At 41.8% G+C, this 20,752-nt stretch overlaps 2 long non-coding RNA genes across 3 annotated transcripts; both read right to left on the bottom strand.

Annotated features, from left to right (window-relative positions):
- Positions 1-1,958: 1,958 nt before the first annotated feature.
- Positions 1,959-2,937, bottom strand: LOC123106777 (uncharacterized). Its single transcript, XR_006451477.1, has 2 exons — positions 2,631-2,937; positions 1,959-2,266 (listed from the first exon to the last, which is right to left on the bottom strand). It is a non-coding gene; the product is annotated as an uncharacterized lncRNA (long non-coding RNA).
- A 3,155-nt stretch (positions 2,938-6,092) lies between these two features.
- LOC123102822 (uncharacterized) lies at positions 6,093-10,380 on the bottom strand. Of its 2 annotated transcripts, none has more exons than XR_006449403.1 (2): positions 7,036-10,380; positions 6,093-6,956 (listed from the first exon to the last, which is right to left on the bottom strand). It is a non-coding gene; the product is annotated as an uncharacterized lncRNA (long non-coding RNA). The 2 variants fall into 2 exon arrangements; XR_006449402.1 differs by having other exon boundaries at positions 6,093-6,938.
- Positions 10,381-20,752: the final 10,372 nt, after the last annotated feature.

Below are 20,752 nucleotides of genomic sequence, written 5' to 3'. Positions count from 1 at the left end.
GTGTAAAACATATATAAAATGTGTTTTTTCTGCTCTTATAACCTTTTTTCTATTTTTTATACCAAAATTTACATATTGAATCAATATGCATGTAACTATTTATATTGTAAACATAATTTATTTAGGAAGCGATCGTAAGATTACCTCGGGTGAAGAATAATTTATTCTGCACCGTGGATGATGAATATATATATATATATATATATATATATATATATATATATATATATATATATATATATATATATATATATACTATTCATCACCCAGAATAAGTTATTTTTCACCCGATATAATCTTACGATCATTTCATAATTAAATTACATTTCGAGTTCAAATACTTACATTCCTATTGATTCACTACATAAAATTTGGCGTAAGAAAATAAAAATATAGATCATAAAAAATTACAGTTTATGTATATTTTGCACGATGTTTTTACGTTTGTAATTTTACATAACATAAAATATTTTTTACGACGATTATATATTTTCTTACGGTCTCTTTTTACGTTGAAAATAAGACAAAAAACTTACGGAACATAAAATTATGGTGCATTGATGTTAAATAGAGGGGGGATGAGGAATAAATATTCCTCACCCAGAATGACATCAATGCACTGTATTTTTACGTCTTGTAAGTTTTGTCTTATTTCATACATAAAAAAAGAACGTAACAAAATATGTACTCGCCGTAAAAAGTATTTTGTGTTATGTAAAATTATGAATGTAAAAATATAGTGTAAAACATACATAAAATGTGATTTTTCTGGTTTATAACCTATATTTTTGTTTTTATACCAAATTTTACGTATTGAATCAGTTTGCATGTAACTATTTATATTCTAAACATAATTTATTTAGGAAGCAATCGTAAGATTACCTCGGGTGACGAATAACTTATTCTGCACCCTGGGTGATGAATAGTAACACTATATATATGACTCCTTTTTTATACTCCCAAGAATATGTACTCATATGTCTAATCGGGTGTGTGTGACTAGTGGATATTCCTGGCCGTGGCTAACTGGCTATGAAACAACCTCCTATAAAAAATGAGCAATCTGGTGCATGGCCGTTTTGCATGCACCGTGGCCAACTAAATGAATATTTAAATACTTAACTACCTAACAAACACAAGAATGAGTATCTACTACATTGAATGACGTATATACCTTGCTTCGTTGGATGATAGTTAAGCTAGCAGTATATGTTATCCGTGTTTGAAAAACAAGTACTCCAAATACAAAAGGCAGTATGCACTCCATTGGGGTGATACTCCTACATGGTATATACTACTTCATTGGATTAAAACGAAGTAGTTTATACTCTCCTTGTTAGAAAAACAGTATATGGTTATTAAAAAATAGTATATACTTCATTGGATGATTAGTACTATATACTTCATTGGATGATTAGTAGTATATACATCATTAGATTGGAAAGCAGTATATACTTTAGCGGGATATCAGATAATTTATTGTTCACTGGTGGTATACGTACACTATTGTCTTTTTTTAAGAAGTGTATACTTATTTCATATTTTGTTGGATTGGAAGTATATACTTATTAGAACTAAAGTAAAATAGGTCCCTCCCTCATCAAGAAATATGTACAAATATATTTTAGAATGTAAATACGTACAAATATCATCGAAGGAGTATATACTGCCTCTTGGGAAGCAAGTATATACTTGTCAAGTGGCGGTCAACAGGATACATACTTTTGAGATAGAGCTGCAAGAAGTTGTATCATATAACAAATATTTTTGAGAATGCAAATACATACGATTTTAAAGGAGTTTATACTGCCTCTTAGGAAGGGAGTATATACTTGTCAAGCGGCGGACAACAAGATACATACTTTTCAGGTAGAGGCGCAAGAAGTTGTATCATATATTCTAGAATGCAAATATGTTAAATTTTAAAGGAGTTTATACTGCCTCTTGGGAAAGGAGTATATACTTGTCAAGTGGCGGACAAAAATATACATATTTCTCTAGTGGAGGTACAAGAAGTTGTATCTTATAATAAATTTGTATCTTGATCACAACATGCAACTACTCTTACATCTCTAAGAAGGATTGAAAGCTAGAAAATTATGGAGTAGAAAAAAGATAGTGTCTTCCATCAAGGTCCACTTGACACCAAATAGACGATCCTGGGTCACACGAATCCTACATGCTTTGCACCCATGGTAACTGGGGTGAGACAAGGTGCTTCTTCTCTGTTTCTTCAATCAATTGGCTGGTGGCTGCAACCATAAATCTGAGTACAAGATCAGAATCAGTATGCTATATTTTCTTAATCAAAATAGTAAAGGGTTGATGCACAAATATATCTATATACTTGATCTTTTATTAAAATCCACGAACGAGATGATGGAAGGGATTTCTATTCTGACAAGCTCAGTAAAGAGGATATGCGTATATCGATTATTTGCTACCATACAATTACAAGTCCATTATCAGGAAAAGAAGTAGAAAAATAGCACGTAACCATTTTATAGACTTATATACCTAATATGCAGTGGTTTCCACCTCTTACATAATAGAAAAAGTTGCTACAGAACTGATGCCGCTAGAAATTTATGCATGCATGCAGATAGTGATGTGACAAATCAATCACGTACCTAGCACGTACGTAGCATGTGATTGGTGGAATCCATAGCCAGCTGCTTGCTGATGATGTTGGTGCTTCAAGTTCGACCAGGTCACTAGGAGAAACTCGGTGCTTGGGGCAGGATGCATGCGCCCGTCCATGTAAGTTGGCGCCCCCGCGGCCAGGTGCTGATCAAGTTGTTGATGTCGCCATCGCCGCCGCCGTAGACGGCCGCGGGCGTAGAGAAAGAAAGGCATGTCGTGTGTGCTCTGTGGAAAGAGGTGAATAAACAAACCCCCAAAAAAGAGGATCACTAACGACCTAAGATTGGATGGACTTTTCCCACGGATTATCCTTTTACATAAACCGCAAACGAGTTTAACTGTTTCAACCTTATAGCACTGCGCGCGGGGGAATGGATCACAGCCACGCACGTAGCAAGGGAGTACGTACTCATAGGAGTACTGACCCATTTTCCTATATATATATATATATATATATATATATATATATATATATATATATATATATATATATATATATATATATATATATATATATACGGCTGCGCTATTCTGCGCGAGCGCGCATATTTGCTTAGCGTGCGCTCCGGCCAATGCTAATTAGGCGGGACGGTCGCCCGGAGAACCTGCTCCCCGCCGCTAATTTGGTTTAGGGTAACGGTCTTTGCAACAAAAAGTAACGCACTTAATTTTATTACCATGCATGGTTCGATGTATCCTGATTCTACTGGCACTATTTATTGGCGGTAACCGGGAGTAGTAGAGATAGTAATGGATAAAGATTTTTACCATGCAACGAGTAATCCAATGTTAGAGCCCTAATTGTAGTAAAGTATTGCTAACATGTAGTAACGAATTACTACGTGCACTGGTAATAAGTAGGCCGAGTAAAACTAGGCCTATATGTAGTAATGGATTACTGCATGGCCCTAATCATAGTAAAACCTCGTTAACATGTACTCCCCCGTCTCGTAATGTAAGACGTTTTTCGACACTAGTGTCGAAAAACATCTTACATTACGGGACGGAGGGAGTAGTAACTATTTACTACGCGCATTAATGCACAAAAATGATGAAGTCGACCATAATGAGTAAACCTAGTAAAATAAGGCCTATATGTAGTAATCCATTACTACGTGTGCTCATGGTAATTATAGTGATGATAATACATTACTACTTCCAGCAGGGCCAATTACTTGATGGTAATGGTTGGTCCGGGTTGTAGGCGTGGGAGGGATTGGCTAATCGTAACTCATTACTAAAGGAGGAACCTGGGCCTGGTTAAGCGTGTGGACGACGTGTAAGCCGTTACGGTAGATTTCATGGTAAAATCATTCATCACTATATATTTTAGCAGTATAGTACAAGTAGAAAAAGACTCTATTTCTAGTAACAAGAATCTGTGCCATCTGTCACATACAATTACTATTATAATTAATCGTTACTACATACAATGCATAACTTTACTATCAACTGGAATCAGATTACTACCCCTAATGCTGGTTTCCACTTTTACGACCAATCAAAGGAAATTTACGTACAAAATAAAACCGCTCAGAGGGTGCTAGCGTGGGAGGAGTTGCTTTTTGCCTCACGCGGCCTGGCCGGAGCGTACGCAATCTAATTCTACGCTCAGGCTTACTTTAGCATACCTATATATATATATATATATATATATATATATATATATATATATATATATATATATATATATATATATATAGAAACCTAATGTTTTGTTAAACACAAATTCACAGAAGCAATCAGAAAGTCTGCCTTTGTTGAATGATACGTAGTCCCTAAAAGTTTCCACAAAAGAGGCAAATGCTAGAATCACCTCGCTCTGACACTTTATCATCTACGAATCACTGGGCCGGAGAAGAGGATATATTTGGTTTCCTAGATTCAGAAAAAAAATGATGCCTGATACTCACCACCATTTATAACTTCTAGTACATCGCTAGGGATTGGAAGGATCTACATATCCTCTTCCGTAATCCTCCAAGACCAAGAGCAAACTGACGGATTTCATTGAGCGCCTCCAGTACATGGCAAAGCAAGCAATCCAGCCATGCGGCATACCAACGGATTGAGCTTGGATTAACCTGACATGATTACTGTTACTCGTCACTTCAGAAGCCATGTACGGCCGCAACAAATTTTATAGATAGCCAAGAAAGATTCAGTGCTTGCTTGTCATGGTAATTCCCGAAACAACATAAATTTTGGGATTGAAGAGGTATCTCTGCTTCCTTACTCCCAAGACCGTACTTGTACAAAATGAATCCTGCAATGACGACGTTGATGAAGCACGACGACAGCAGCCCTAACCACGGAAACACAATCATCTTCTTTTGCCTGAGGTGTTCAACATCATGCAGGGGGTTCACGACACGCTGATGCGGGCACTCCACCCGCCTCCCCCTCCCCTCGGGTGCACCTGAGGCAACATGGCCCTCCTGGGGGAGAGGCAGGCGTCCGCGCTGTGCAGCATATCCATGGCGATGGCGACGCCCGGGCACCAATTGTGAGGGAAGGAGCCAAGCGAACGAGAGAAAGATGAGGAAGGGCTCGATGCGGAAGACCAGCCCGCACCAAGCCCCGCCGCCTCAACAGGAGATCGTCTCCCTGCCCGTCGATGGCTCAGCGGAGCCTCCACCGCACAGCCCGCACGGCCGCGCGGGACTCCCGCACCGACGGCAGCCCCAAGGGGCCTCCAAGCCGATCCTCGAGTAAATAGCATAAAACTACTACTTTACAGGCTAGGGTTCCAAAAAACTACCGGTTTTTAATTTTTCTCAGATAACCACCAAATGGGTGGTCGGCTGTTTCAAAAAACTCACATATGATATAAAATCAGAACTTTCAAGTTGTAGGTTTAATAAAAATTTAATTCATAATTTTGCGTGTCTAGAACTAACTCATTGTCTTGATTATAGATTCAATTTTCAGTAAATTAATCAATGGCAGTGAGCTACATATGCACATGTTTTTATTCCTCTCATCCAATATCATTAATGAAATAATGTACTAACAAAAAATACATCATAAAACTCCCACACACAAAAAACAGCATAAGCCAACGTGCTTTGATTGGATATTTTTTTGTTTATGCAGAAATGTACTGACCAGACCGAATTACTAAATTATCTCATAAAGTTTCAGGTCGTCTTCACTTTTTTTGTGTCTTCACTTTTTTTGTGTGGAACGTCTCCACCACGAGCAAGTTCCAAGTGAACATTACACTCTTGCACATATGTACCGTTGGAACTCTAAATTTCAATACGTACATTTGTTCAAACCTTCAAGCTGCTCTTTGTTAGCGGTTGCGTGTTCCAGAGGCGCAGCAAGCCCCATCAAGCTGCGATTCCGCGAGGAAGCATCAGGGGCAGCAGTTTTTTTCTATGGTGTCTTGCATGCAATGCTTCTTCACAAAGTAACAAAAAACACCATCTATTTAGTAACGGAGATCAATAACACACCTCAAGATCAATAATACTTGGTCACTAAAACATCAGAAAGTCTCTCGTGTTGGAAACTTGAAATGCATTAGTACATTGATCTTTTACTTTCATAAGCAAACTTCCATTGATCTTTTGAATTCTGATTCACCTATGTCAAGCTTCTATCCTGCGGCACCTTTTCTCACAAGGCTGAATACTGAAAGGTAGACATGGAAACAAATCAAGTATCCTTATAGTTTTCTAACCCATTGGCTTTAACATTCACGTTTCTACTACCGATTCTTCTAAAATGCTGTTGCCCACAACCCGTCCCATGTCACCAAAGTGGGGGGAAAATTCACCAAACTGTGGATTGTTGTGTGCTTTGGCCATTGCAAAGAGAGGCGGGCATCGTAGTAGGTAGCTTAGCCAGCAATGGTAGTTGTCGTTGCTTCTTGTCTTGCTCCTCCTAGTCGATGCTATTACTGTTTCTGCCTGAAACACCTGCGCATGCAGCAAAAAAAATTCAGAGATATAAAATGACAGTAGAGGGATTGTACGCCGTGCCACCCTTAGGCCGCCTCCTGTGCCATTTTCAAACCTCCGCATGGCTTAACTGCTCCGGCAACGCCCTCCTAGAGGGAGGAAAAACAGAGAGAGGTCATTTGAACTCCTTTTCTGCTCTGTTTCCGGTCTTAGCAGACGTACGCGGGCAGGGCCAACACAGGGTCGCAGCTATAGAAGGCGCGCTTCAGTTCGACGGTGGTTCACTCAACGTTGTTGTAGATAACAAGATCTTCTCCCCCTCCGATGATGCGCCTGACCCGCTGCTCCAGGGAGGTCGCATCCCGCTGTGGAGGACGACCAAAGTCTCTGAACAATATTGCTGGTCTATTAAAATAATTTGGCAAACTGGAATATTTATAGTTCCCTAGGTTGGTAGTACATGAATTTACAGCAGGATACATACCAGTCATCTCAACAAAAAGATCATGATCACATATAATTTGCAGGAACGACAATTTGCAATCATGGAAGTCCGACTGGCAAACCCCTGCAGACTTGTCCATATACAATGACACCTGATGAACAGATGCTTAATTATGCACATCAGTACTTGGAGTTCATAAATCAACAGTAAAAAGAAACAGTTCAATCTTCAGGCAAAGCAAACCAAATCAACAGTCAAAAGAGTAAATAAGTTCAAATGAACACATATATGAGATTAGATGATCGTAGCTGAAAAGAAACAGTTCAATCTTCTGGCAAAGCAAGACTTATTTTGCAGAGAAAATTCAGGAATTCAAAAGAATAAATAACAAAGAACCAAGGGGAGGGACAAATTTAATGTGGCAGGCTTCATTACCATCTCAAAAACTTGGCGTGGCTCAATGATTGATAAAGGGTCCTAACAGAAGAAAGCAAGAGTGTTGTTCAATAGCTTCGCCAAGTTTAAACCCGTTTTACACGGACCAGCGATGCCACCTAATATATGCCCATGCGTTGCAACGGGAGAAAAAAAATTCATGCTCCTAACAACACAAACATGGCTCAAGACTCCCAATAGTGTACTTAACAATAGTTTGTCAAAAGTTAATAATACTTCTGTTTCTAAGATAAGATAGTGGTCTCCCAATAGTTGGTCAAAAGTTATTGTTAGCCTCCGAATCAAACAATACACATATGAGTAAATAAAGTCATTGCTTGATAAGTTAAAAGTTCCAAGCATTTTATTTTTAGAACACAGGGAGACTGAAGCATTACAGTTTAGTGATTTACCATACTATGTAGCTGGTTGTAAAAGGTTCTGTCGAAGTCAACCATACAAATATCGATCCAATATAAAAAAAACTTAATTTGTGCGTTGCCGTTTCAAAAAAAAATTATGCCCTGAAGTGGGATATGGCAAAAATTCATACTTGTACAAGGTGCAAGCGAACCATAATTTTGATGAATGTTTAGCAAGCTGCAAACACACAAGAAGCAGTCTGGCATATTATGAAGCCACCGGGGAGACATCAGCTGCTAGGCCACAATGGGCATCTCCTAATCCTGCTCCTCCGCTCACTCCTCGATAGATACAACCTGGGAGAATCCTTACAGGTAGGTGAACGTCAATCACCCGGTCTGTTATGATTTGGTCGTGCAATATTGTCTAGATACCGCAAGAATCAAATAAAATGCGCTGATATAAAGTAGATAGCATTACTCTAGTTAGCATAGCTCAGTATTTGCATCTTTCAATCAGTGAAGGATCCTTGACTCTAGAGATCGGGGTAAGCATAAATATGGGATGCTTCAATATGGCAGCTCCTTCCCTCCCTCCCTGTCTAAGTGCAAGCGGATGCTGGGCATCCAGCAGAAACCTATGATGGACTTGATGACTGAATCCAAGCTGTTCAAGGAGGACGTCTCCAAGAGGACAAAAGCTAAAAGTGGATTGAGCCTCAAAAAATAAAGATAATGAATGCATGACAGACATAACTTAGGGTTGCGACGGATACATACTGAATAGTGGCAGTTTTAGAAGAATCTGACGCATCATTCATCCCGTGAAACACATCAAAATTGACAACGATGTGAAACCCATACCTACAGATGAGAGCACACAGGATCAAGTATGATTAGCCACAAGGCTCTTGTGTAAGTAGTAGAATGGTGTTGCAAATTCTGAACTTATATCAGTATAAAGAAACTTGGATATTGCCCTACTTATATCAATATATTAATTCGAACCAGTGTTACAAACTATATTTTCGTGGAAAATGAATTTAGAGGGTTTGCCAAATCTACCAACAAACAGGAGCAGTGATAGCTGATGCACTTCCGATCTTTTATACTATCAAAGACAACAAAAACAATGGTAACATATATCATTAGTAGCCAAATCTCAGTAATAAAGTAATATATTATGCTTAGCCAGAGCCAAGAATTGAAGTGCTTCAGAGTAATATACCACCTCAAGAACCAAGAATCAAAAGTCATTTCCAATCAAAAAAGCTCTCCTAAACACTACAGATAAGCATCTGATGATCAAATAGATGTATCATTTATAACTACCAAGATATATATTTGCAACAATAAGAAAAATGTAAAAAATTATTATTGTGTATATAATACTGCCGTTAGAAAAAAAGATTGTAGGTGAGTCAGTTATTTGAGTATTGGCCCATTACTTGATGCTTTTGTCAAGAGCTTTCCGATAATAAACATCATCATAAGCAAAAAAAATCGGGTTATGAAGGTGAATAGCGTGTGTATATCTGATCCAGAAATGCTCTATGTACTACTCCTGGACCAAATATATTTCTAAGATTAGTCAGTACAACATAAAGTAGTTAGTACAGCATAGAGTAGTCACTTATCTGAACCCCTTTCCTCACGATCTGAAATAAAATAAAAGAGCAATACCTTCAGGGCGATTGATTGCTAGCTTTCTAGTTAGTTCATGTGCAATTTGTGATAGAGGCATTACAAGCATGTATCCTTAGCCTGCTATATAACTGTCGTACGGTTAAAAGCAAACGATTTTGTCCCAAATAATCCAAGTAATTGGACTGCAAGATGAAGGTGCATACAACATCCAATTCTGCTAGTGGTCTTCCACACTGATTTTTTTTGTTCTTGAACCTAGCGGGAACTGAAGTGATGGAGGCTGGGACCCCAGGACACGCACTTCAGCAATGGATTTTGTAGAGCCGAGAAGTGATGCCACATCTCGCACTTATCGGCTCAAAACGAAATCTAGAAGAAGCATACGAAAAAATAATGTAGTACCTGTGTACGTGGGATCGATCCATGGCTCCCATGCCCCGCAGCCAGAAAAATCAAGAAGACAAACTTTTTTTTGAGACAAGAAGACAAACTTGAGCATACATATTAGAACATAGTCAACATACTCTATGGGGGCAATTTGTGGCTGGGGTCAAGCCCTTCGTGGCCCGAGCTGGCGGTTGAATCCATCTGCGCTGCTACTGCCAATCTAGCGCGGGGCTAGGAGGGAGGGAGCAGTGCTACTGCCGGTCCAGCGCAGGGTGTGGACGGAGCGCTGCTGCTGGGCTCCCAAACTGATCCGGTGGTTGCCCATCGACCGGATCCAGACCCGCCGCTGCCGCTCTCCGGCAGGTCGCCGCATCGGCCGAATCCATCCCTCCTTCGCTAGAACCTGCCTCTCGCCCCCGATCCAGTCCACCTCGGACCGCTGCACCAGATCCGCTGTTTCCCTGCATCGCCCTGGAGCCGTCGCGCCCTCTACGTCGAGCCCTGCCGCATTGACCTGGACGATGACGCGATGACGCGAAACGTTATCATACGCATCGTTTATATTTCCAAGGGCGTGCGGACCCCAAATTAGTACCACATGTTTATATTACGGTTTTGTCTATACAAATCGTAAAAGCGTATTATGACATGAGAAAAAAACGTATTGTGACAGTGAATTCACGAAATCAATCCGTACTTTATTATTAGGGAAAGACTAGCACAGATGCCCGTGCGTTGCAACGGAAGACAAAAAACCCACTTTACTAATGCAATGGCTCACATCATGAGACATGATGATATCAACAAACTCCTTAAAATCCTCCACATTGTCATGTGAGAAACACCATAATATGAGGAGTGTTGTACAAAGATCATCCATCTTTCTATGATATAACAGAGAAAAGTGCGGAGTTTGAGTCGCAGACAGTAGGGACTCCGAGTCCGATTCCTTATACTTTGGTGACGGGTGCTAGTGAGTTGATCAGAAAAATAAGAGTAAAGATGTTTTTGTTCTCCGAAAAATATAGCACATGACCAACAAAAATGAACACCTTTTTATTGTAATTTAGACATATTTTTTTGCGTGTGTTATACGTAATATTTTTTCTCTTGATTTAGAATATATCGGTATGCCAAATATTAGTATTACAACATCATATCTTAATTAGTTTTTGACGTCAACAATTCGATATAAAGAAGTGGTTCAACCGTGGCGTATGCACCTAAACAAAACACCTACCAATTCAGTTACAAACGAAGCGGTTGAACAAATTTAGACACAAAAGAAAAAATTCATCGGTCTCAAACATGTAGGTTGAAAGTGCTAGTGATCGACTAGAGGGGGGTGATGCCCCCGATTTGACCGTACACTAATCATACACGCAAACGTGTACGATCAAGATCAGGGACTCACGAGAAGATATCACAACACAACTCTACAAATAAAATAAGTCATGCAAGCATCATATTACAAGCCAGGGGCCTCGAGGGCTCGAATACAAGAGCTCGATAATAGACGAGTTAGCGGAAGCAACAATATCTGAGTACAGACATAAGTTAAACAAGTTTGCCTTAAAAAGGCTAGCACAAACTGGGATACAGATCGAAAGAGGCGCAAGCCTCCTGCCTGGGATCCTCCTAAACTACTCCTGGTCGTCGTCAGCGGGTTGCACGTAGTAGTAGGCACCTCCCGAGTAGTAGTAGTCGTCGTCGACGGTGGCGTCTGGCTCCTAGACTCCAACGTCTGGTCGCAGCAATCGAGTAGAAGGGAAAGGGGAAAAGAGGGAGAAAGCAACCGTGAGTACTCATCCAAAGTACTCGCAAGCAAGGAGCTACACTACATATGTATGCATTGGTATCAACTGAATAAGGCTATCATATGTGGACTGAACTGCAGAATGCCGGAATAAGAGGAGGATAGCTAGTCCTTTCGAAGACTACACTTCTGGTAACCTCCGTCTTGCAGCAAGAGAAGAGAGTAGATGGTAAGTTCAACAAGTAGCATCATGTAGCATAATCCTAACCGATGATCCTCTCCTCGTCGCCCTGTTAGAGAGCGACCACCGGATTGTATCTGACACTTGAAAGGGTGTGTTTTATTAAGTATCCGGTTCTAGTTGTCATAAGGTTAAGGTACAAGTCCAAGTCGTCCTGTTATCGAAGATCACGACTATTCGAATAGATTAACTTCCCTGCAGGGGTGCACCACATAACCCAACACGCTCGATCCCATTTGGCTGGACACACTTTCCTGGGTCATGCCCGGCCTCGGAAGATCAACACGTCGCAGCCCTACCTAGGCACAACAGAGAGGTCAGCACGCCGGTCTAAATCCTATGGCGCAGGGGTCTGGGCCCATCGCCCTTTGCACACCTGCACGTTGCGAACGCGGCCGGTGAGCAGACCTAGCAACCTCCATTACAAAGGAAGTTGTGTTACGCGGTCCAACCCGGCGCGCGCCGCTCAATCGCTGACGTCACGAAGGCTTCGGCTGATACCACGACGTCGAGTGCCCATAACTGTCCCCGCATAGATGGTTAGTGCGTATAGGCCAGTAGCCAGACTCAGATCAAATACCAAGATCTCGTTAACCGTGTTATCTTGAAGACAACGCGAACGCCGACCAGGGCCAGGCCCACCTCTCTCCTAGGTGGTCTCAACCTGCCTTGTCGCTCCGCCACAAAGATCCATCCAGAGGGCCGTCGGGGCAAAGGTCCTTTCAGCCCCCAATCCGTGAATCACTCGCGGGTACTCCTCGAGCCAACCCCACTTTAGTCGTTACATGTATCATGTATAAAGTATAGGTATATACCCGTGATCAACTCCCGAGTGATCACGGCCCGATAGTATAGCATGGCAGACGGACAAGAATGTATGGCCACTGATGATAAACTAGCTGAAGGAAATATGCCCTAGAGGCAATAATAAAGTTATTATTTATTTCCTTATATCATGATAAATGTTTATTATTCATGCTAGAATTGTATTAACCGGAAACATAATACATGTGTGAATACATAGACAAACAGAGTGTCACTAGTATGCCTCTACTTGACTAGCTTGTTAATCAAAGATGGTTATGTTTCCTAACCATGAACAAAGTGTTGTTATTTGATTAACGAGGTCACATCATTAGTTGAATGATCTGATTGACATGACCCATTCCATTAGCTTAGCACCCGATCGTTTAGTATGTTGCTATTGCTTTCTTCATGACTTATACATGTTCCTATGACTATGAGATTATGCAACTCCCGTTTGCCGGAGGAACACTTTGGGTGCTACCAAACGTCACAACATAACTGGGTGATTATAAAAGAGCATTACGGGTGTCTCCAAAGGTACATGTTGGGTTGGCGTATTTCGAGATTAGGATTTGTCACTCCAATTGTCGGAGAGGTATCTCTGGGCCCTCTCGGTAATGCACATCACATAAGCCTTGCAAGCATTACAACTAATATGTTAGTTGTGAGATGATGTATTACGGAATGAGTAAAGAGACTTGCCGGTAACGAGATTGAACCAGGTATTGGATACCGACGATCGAATCTCGGGCAAGTAACATACCAATGACAAAGGGAACAACGTATGTTGTTATGCGGTCTGACCGATAAAGATCTTCGTTGAATATGTAGGAGCCAATATGGGCATCCAGGTCCCGCTATTAGTTATTGACTGGAGATATGTCTCAGTCATGTCTACATTATTCTCGAACCGTAGGGTCCGCACGCTTAACGTTACGATGACAGTTATTATGAGTTTATGCATTTTGATGTACCGAAGTTAGTTCGGAGTCCCAGATGTGATCACGGACATGACGAGGAGTCTCGAAATGGTCGAGACATAAAGATTGATATATTGGAAGCCTATATTTGGACATCGGAAGTGTTCCGGGTGAAATCGGGATTTTACCGGAGTACCGGGAGGTTACCGGAACCCCCGGGAGCCATATGGGCCTTAATGGGCTTTAGTGGAAAGGAGAAAGGGGCAGCCCAAGGTGGCCGCGCGCCTCCCCCCTCCCCTAGTCCTATTAGGACTAGGAGAGGTGGCCGGCCCCCCTCTCTCTCTTTCCCCCTCGGGGAATCCTAGTCCAACTAGGATTGGGGGGGGGAGTCCTACTCCCGGTAGGAGTAGGACTCCTCCTGCGCCCTCCTCCTGGCCGGCGGCCCCCTCCCCCTTGGCTCCTTTATATACGGAGGCAGGGGGCACCTCTAGACACACAAGTTGATCCTTGAGATCGTTGCTTAGCCGTGTGCGGTGCCCCCTGCCACCATATTCCACCTCGATCATATTGTAGCGGTGCTTAGGCGAAGCCCTGCGACGGTAGAACATCAAGATCGTCACCACGCCGTCGTGCTGACGGAACTCCTCCCCGACGCTTTGCTGGATCGGAGCCCGGGGATCGTCATCGAGCTGTACGTGTGCTAAGAACTCGGAGGTGCCGGAGTAACGGTGCTTGGATCGGTCGGATCGAGAAGACGTACGACTACTTCCTCTACGTTGCGTCAACGCTTCCGCAGTCGGTCTGCGTGGGTACGTAGATAACACTCTCCCCTCTCGTTGCTATGCATCACCATGATCTTGCGTGTGCGTAGGAAAATTTTGAAATTACTACGTTCCCCAACAGTGGTATCAGAGCCTAGGTTTTATGGTTTGATGTTATATGCACGAGTAGAACACAAGTGAGTTGTGGGCGATATAAGTCATACTGCCTACCAGCATGTCATACTTTGGTTCGGCGGTATTGTTGGACGAGACGACCCGGACCAACATTACGCGTACGCTTACGCGAGACCGGTTCCCCCGACGTGCTTTGCACATAGGTGGCTTGCGGGCGACTGTCTCTCCAACTTTAGTTGAACCGAGTGTGGCTACGCCCGGTCCTTGCGAAGGTTAAAACGGAGTCTATTTGACAAACTATCGTTGTGGTTTTGATGCGTAGGTGAGATTGGTTCTTACTTAAGCCCGTAGCAGCCACGTAAAACTTGCAACAACAAAGTAGAGGACGTCTAACTTGTTTTTGCAGGGCATGTTGTGATGTGATATGGCCAAGACATGATGCTAAATTTTATTGTATGAGATGATCATGTTTTGTAACCGAGTTATCGGCAACTGGCAGGAGCCATATGGTTGTCGCTTTATTGTATGCAATGCAATCGCGATGTAATGCTTTACTTTATTACTAAGCGGTAGTGATAGTCGTAGAAGCATAAGATTGGCGAGACGACAACGATGCTACGATGGAGATCAAGGTGTCGCGCCGGTGACGATGGTGATCATGACGGTGCTTCGAAGATGGAGATCACAGGCACAAGATGATGATGGCCATATCATATCACTTATATTGATTGCATGTGATGTTTATCTTTTATGCATCTTATCTTGCTTTGATTGACGGTAGCATTATAAGATGATCTCTCACTAAATTATCAAGAAGTGTTCTCCCTGAGTATGCACCGTTGCGAAAGTTCTTCGTGCTGAGACACCACGTGATGATCGGGTGTGATAGGCTCTACGTTCAAATACAACGGGTGCAAAACAGTTGCACACGCGGAATACTCAGGTTATACTTGACGAGCCAAGCATATACAGATATGGCCTCGGAACACGGAGACCGAAAGGTCGAGCGTGAATCATATAGTAGATATGATCAACATAGTGATGTTCACCAATGAAACTACTCCATCTCACGTGATGATCGGACATGGTTTAGTTGATTTGGATCACGTGATCACTTAGAGGATTAGAGGGATGTCTATCTAAGTGGGAGTTCTTAAGTAATATGATTAATTGAACTTAAATTTATCATGAACTTAGTCCCTGATAGTATCTTGCTTGTTTATGTTGATTGTAGATAGATGGCTCGTGCTGTTGTTCCGTTGAATTTTAATGCGTTCCTTGAGAAAGCAAAGTTGAAAGATGATGGTAGCAATTACACGGACTGGGTCCGTAACTTGAGGATTATCCTCATTGCTGCACAGAAGAATTACGTCCTGGAAGCACCGCTGGGTGCCAGGCCTGCTGCTGGAGCAACACCAGATGTTATGAACGTCTGGCAGAGCAAAGCTGATGACTACTCGATAGTTCAGTGTGCCATGCTTTACGGCTTAGAATCGGGACTTCAACGACGTTTTGAACGTCATGGAGCATATGAGATGTTCCAGGAGTTGAAGTTAATATTTCAAGCAAATGCCCGGATTGAGAGATATGAAGTCTCCAATAAGTTCTATAGCTGCAAGATGGAGGAGAACAGTTCTATCAATGAGCATATACTCAAAATGTCTGGGTATAATAATCACTTGATTCAATTGGGAGTTAATCTTCCAGATGATTGCGTCATTAACAGAATTCTCCAATCACTGCCACCAAGCTACAAGAGCTTCGTGATGAACTATAATATGCAAGGGATGAACAAGACTATTCCCGAGCTCTTCGCAATGCTGAAAGCTGCGGAGGTAGAAATCAAGAAGGAGCATCAAGTGTTGATGGTCAATAAGACCACTAGTTTCAAGAAAAAGGGCAAAGGGAAGAAGAAGGGGAACTTCAAGAAGAACGGCAAGAAAGTTGTTGCTCAAGAGAAGAAACCCAAGTCTGGACCTAAGCCTGAAACTGAGTGCTTCTACTGCAAGCAGACTGGTCACTGGAAGCGGAACTGCCCCAAGTATTTGGCGGATAAGAAGGATGGCAAGGTGAACAAAGGTATATGTGATATACATGTTATTGATGTGTACCTTACCGATGCTCGCAGTAGCACCTGGGTATTTGATACTGGTTCTGTTGCTAATATTTGCAACTCGAAACAGGGACTATGGATTAAGCGAAGATTGGCTAAGGACGAGGTGACGATGCGCGTGGGAAAAGGTTCCAAAGTCGATGTGATCGCGGTCGGCACGCTACCTCTACATCTACCTTCGGGATTAGTATTAGACCTAAATAATTGTTATTTGGTGCCAGCGTTGAGCATGAACATTATATCTGGATCTTGTTTAATGCGAGACGGTTATTCATTTAAATCAGAGAATAATGGTTGTTCTATTTATATGAGTAATATCTTTTATGGTCATGCACCCTTGAAGAGTGGTCTATTCTTATTGAATCTCGATAGTAGTAATACACATATTCATAATTTGAAGCCAAATGATGCAGAGTTGATAATGATAGTGCAACTTATTTGTGGCACTGCCGTTTAGGTCATATCGGTGTAAAGCGCATGAAGAAACTCCATACTGATGGACTTTTGGAACCACTTGATTATGAATCACTTGGTACTTGCGAACCGTGCCTCATGTGCAAGATGACTAAAACACCGTTCTCCGGTACTATGGAGAGAGCAACAGATTTGTTGGAAATCGTACATACAGATGTATGTGGTCCGATGAATATTGAGGCTCGTGGCGGATATCGTTATTTTCTCACCTTCACAGATGACTTAAGCAGATATGGGTATATCTACTTAATGAAACACAAGTCTGAAACATTTGAAAAGTTCAAAGAATTTCATAGTGAAGTTGAAAATCATCGTAACAAGAAAATAAAATTTCTACGATCTGATCGTGGAGGAGAATATTTGAGTTACGAGTTTGGTGTACATTTGAAAAATTGTGGAATAGTTTCGCAACTCACGCCACCCGGAACACCACAGCGTAATGGTGTGTCTGAACGTCGTAATCGTACTTTACTAGATATGGTGCAATCTATGATGTCTCTTACTGATTTACCGCTATCGTTTTGGGGATACGCTCTAGAGACGGCCACATTCACGTTAAATAGGGCACCATCAAAATCCGTTGAGACGACGCCTTATGAACTGTGGTTTGGCAAGAAACCAAAGTTGTGTTTCTGAAAGTTTGGGGCTGCGATGCTTATGTGAAAAAGCTTCAACCTGATAAGCTTGAACCCAAATCGGAGAAATGTGTCTTCATAGGATATCCAAAGGAAACTATTGGATACACCTTCTATCACAGATCCAAAGGCAAGACTTTTGTTGCTAAATTCGGAAACTTTCTAGAGAAGGAGTTTCTCTCGAAAGAAGTGAGTGGGAGGAAAGTAGAACTTGACGAGGTAACTGTACCTGCTCCCTTACTGGAAAGTAATACATCACAGAAAACTGTTTCAGTGACACCTACACCAGTTAGTGAGGAAGCTAATGATAATGATCATGAAACTTCAGATCAAGATACTACAGAACCTCATAGATCAACCAGAGTGAGATCCGCGCCAGAATGGTATGGTAATCCTGTTCTGGAAGTCATGCTACTAGATCATGATGAACCTACGAACTATGAAGAAGCGATGGTGAGCCCAGATTCCGCAAAATGGCTTGAAGCCATGAAATCTGAGATGGGATCCATGCATGAGAACAAAGTATGGACTTTGGTTGACTTGCCCGATGATCGGCAAGCGATTGAGAATAAATGGATCTTCAAGAAGAAGACTGACGCTGACGGTAATGTTACTGTCTACAAAGCTCGACTTGTCGCAAAAGGTTTTCGACAAGTTCAAGGGGTTGACTACGATGAGACCTTCTCACCCGTAGCGATGCTTAAGTCTGTCCGAATCATGTTAGCAATTGCCGCATTTTATGATTATGAAATTTGGCAAATGGATGTCAAAACTGCATTCCTGAATGGATTTCTGGAAGAAGAGTTGTATATGATGCAACCAGAAGGTTTTGTCGATCCAAAGGGAGCTAACAAAGTGTGCAAGCTCCAGCGATCCATTTATGGACTGGTGCAAGCCTCTCGGAGTTGGAATAAACGCTTTGATAGTGTGATCAAAGCATTTGGTTTTATACAGACTTTCGGAGAAGCCTGTATTTACAAGAAAGTGAGTGGGAGCTCTGTAGCATTTCTGATATTATATGTGGATGACATATTACTAATTGGAAATGATATAGAATTTCTGGATAGCATAAAGGGATACTTGAATAAGAGTTTTTCAATGAAAGACCTCGGTGAAGCTGCTTACATATTAGGCATAAAGATCTATAGAGATAGATCAAGACGCTTAATTGGACTTTCACAAAGCACATACCTTGACAAGATTTTGAAGAAGTTCAAAATGGATCAAGCAAAGAAAGGGTTCTTGCCTGTGTTACAAGGTGTGAAGTTGAGTCAGACTCAATGCCCTACCACTGAAGAAGATAGAGAGAAAATGAAAGATGTTCCCTATGCGTCAGCCATAGGCTCTATCATGTATGCAATGTTGTGTACCAGACCTGATGTGTGCCTTTCTATAAGTTTAGCAGGGAGGTACCAAAGTAATCCAGGAGTGGATCACTGGACAACGGTCAAGAACATCCTGAAATACCTGAAAAGGACTAAGGATATGTTTCTCGTATATGGAGGTGACAAAGAGCTCATCGTAAAAGGTTACGTTGATGCGAGCTTTGACACTGATCCGGACGATTCTAAATCACAAACCGGATACGTGTTTACATTAAACGGTGGAGCTGTCAGTTGGTGCAGTTCTAAACAAAGCGTCGTAGCGGGATCTACATGTGAAGTGGAGTACATAGCTGCTTCGGAAGCAGCGAACGAAGGAGTCTGGATGAAGGAGTTCATATCCGATCTAGGTGTCATACCTAGTGCATCGGGTCCAATGAAAATCTTTTGTGACAATACTGGTGCAATTGCCTTGGCAAAGGAATCCAGATTTCACAAGAGAACCAAGCACATCAAGAGACGCTTCAATTCCATCCGGGATCTAGTCCAGGTGGGAGACATAGAGATTTGCAAGATACATATGGATCTGAATGTTGCAGATCCATTGACTAAGCCTCTTCCACGAGCAAAACATGATCAGCACCAAGGCTCCATGGGTGTTAGAATCATTACTGTGTAATCTAGATTATTGACTCTAGTGCAAGTGGGAGACTGAAGGAAATATGCCCTAGAGGCAATAATAAAGTTATTATTTATTTCCTTATATCATGATAAATGTTTATTATTCACGCTAGAATTGTATTAACCGGAAACATAATACATGTGTGAATACATAGACAAACAGAGTGTCACTAGTATGCATCTACTTGACTAGCTTGTTAATCAAAGATGGTTATGTTTCCTAACCATGAACAAAGTGTTGTTATTTGATTAACGAGGTCACATCATTAGTTGAATGATCTGATTGACATGACCCATTCCATTAGCTTAGCACCCGATCGTTTAGTATGTTGCTATTGCTTTCTTCATGACTTATACATGTTCCTATGACTATGAGATTATGCAACTCCCGTTTGCCGGAGGAACACTTTGGGTGCTACCAAACGTCACAACGTAACTGGGTGATTATAAAGGAGCATTACAGGTGTTTCCAAAGGTACATGTTGGGTTGGCGTATTTCGAGAATAGGATTTGTCACTCCAATTGTCGGAGAGGTATCTCTGGGCCCTCTCGGTAATGCACATCACATAAGCCTTGCAAGCATTACAACTAATATGTTAGTTGTGAGATGATGTATTACGGAACGAGTAAAGAGACTTGCGGTAACGAGATTGAACTAGGTATTGGATACCGACGATCGAATCTCGGGCAAGTAACATACCGATGACAAAGGGAACAACGTATGTTGTTATGCGGTCTGACCGATAAAGATCTTCGTTGAATATGTAGGAGCCAATATGGGCATCCAGGTCCCGCTATTGGTTATTGACCGGAGATGTGTCTCAGTCATGTCTACATTATTCTCGAACCGTAGGGTCCGCACGCTTAACGTTACGATGATAGTTATTATGAGTTTATGCATTTTGATGTACCGAAGTTAGTTCGGAGTCCCGGATGTGATCAAGGACATGACGAGGAGTCTCGAAATGGTCGAGACATAAAGATTGATATATTGGAAGCCTATATTTGGACATCGGAAGTGTTCCGGGTGAAATCGGGATTTTACCGGAGTACCGGGAGGTTACCGGAACCCCCCGGGAG

The sequence above is a fragment of the Triticum aestivum genome, chromosome 5A (assembly GCF_018294505.1).
Source record: "Triticum aestivum cultivar Chinese Spring chromosome 5A, IWGSC CS RefSeq v2.1, whole genome shotgun sequence".
NCBI lineage: Eukaryota > Viridiplantae > Streptophyta > Magnoliopsida > Poales > Poaceae > Triticum > Triticum aestivum.
The sequence above is the reverse complement of the archived record's forward strand: the minus strand, read 5'-3'. Positions and strand labels throughout refer to the sequence as shown.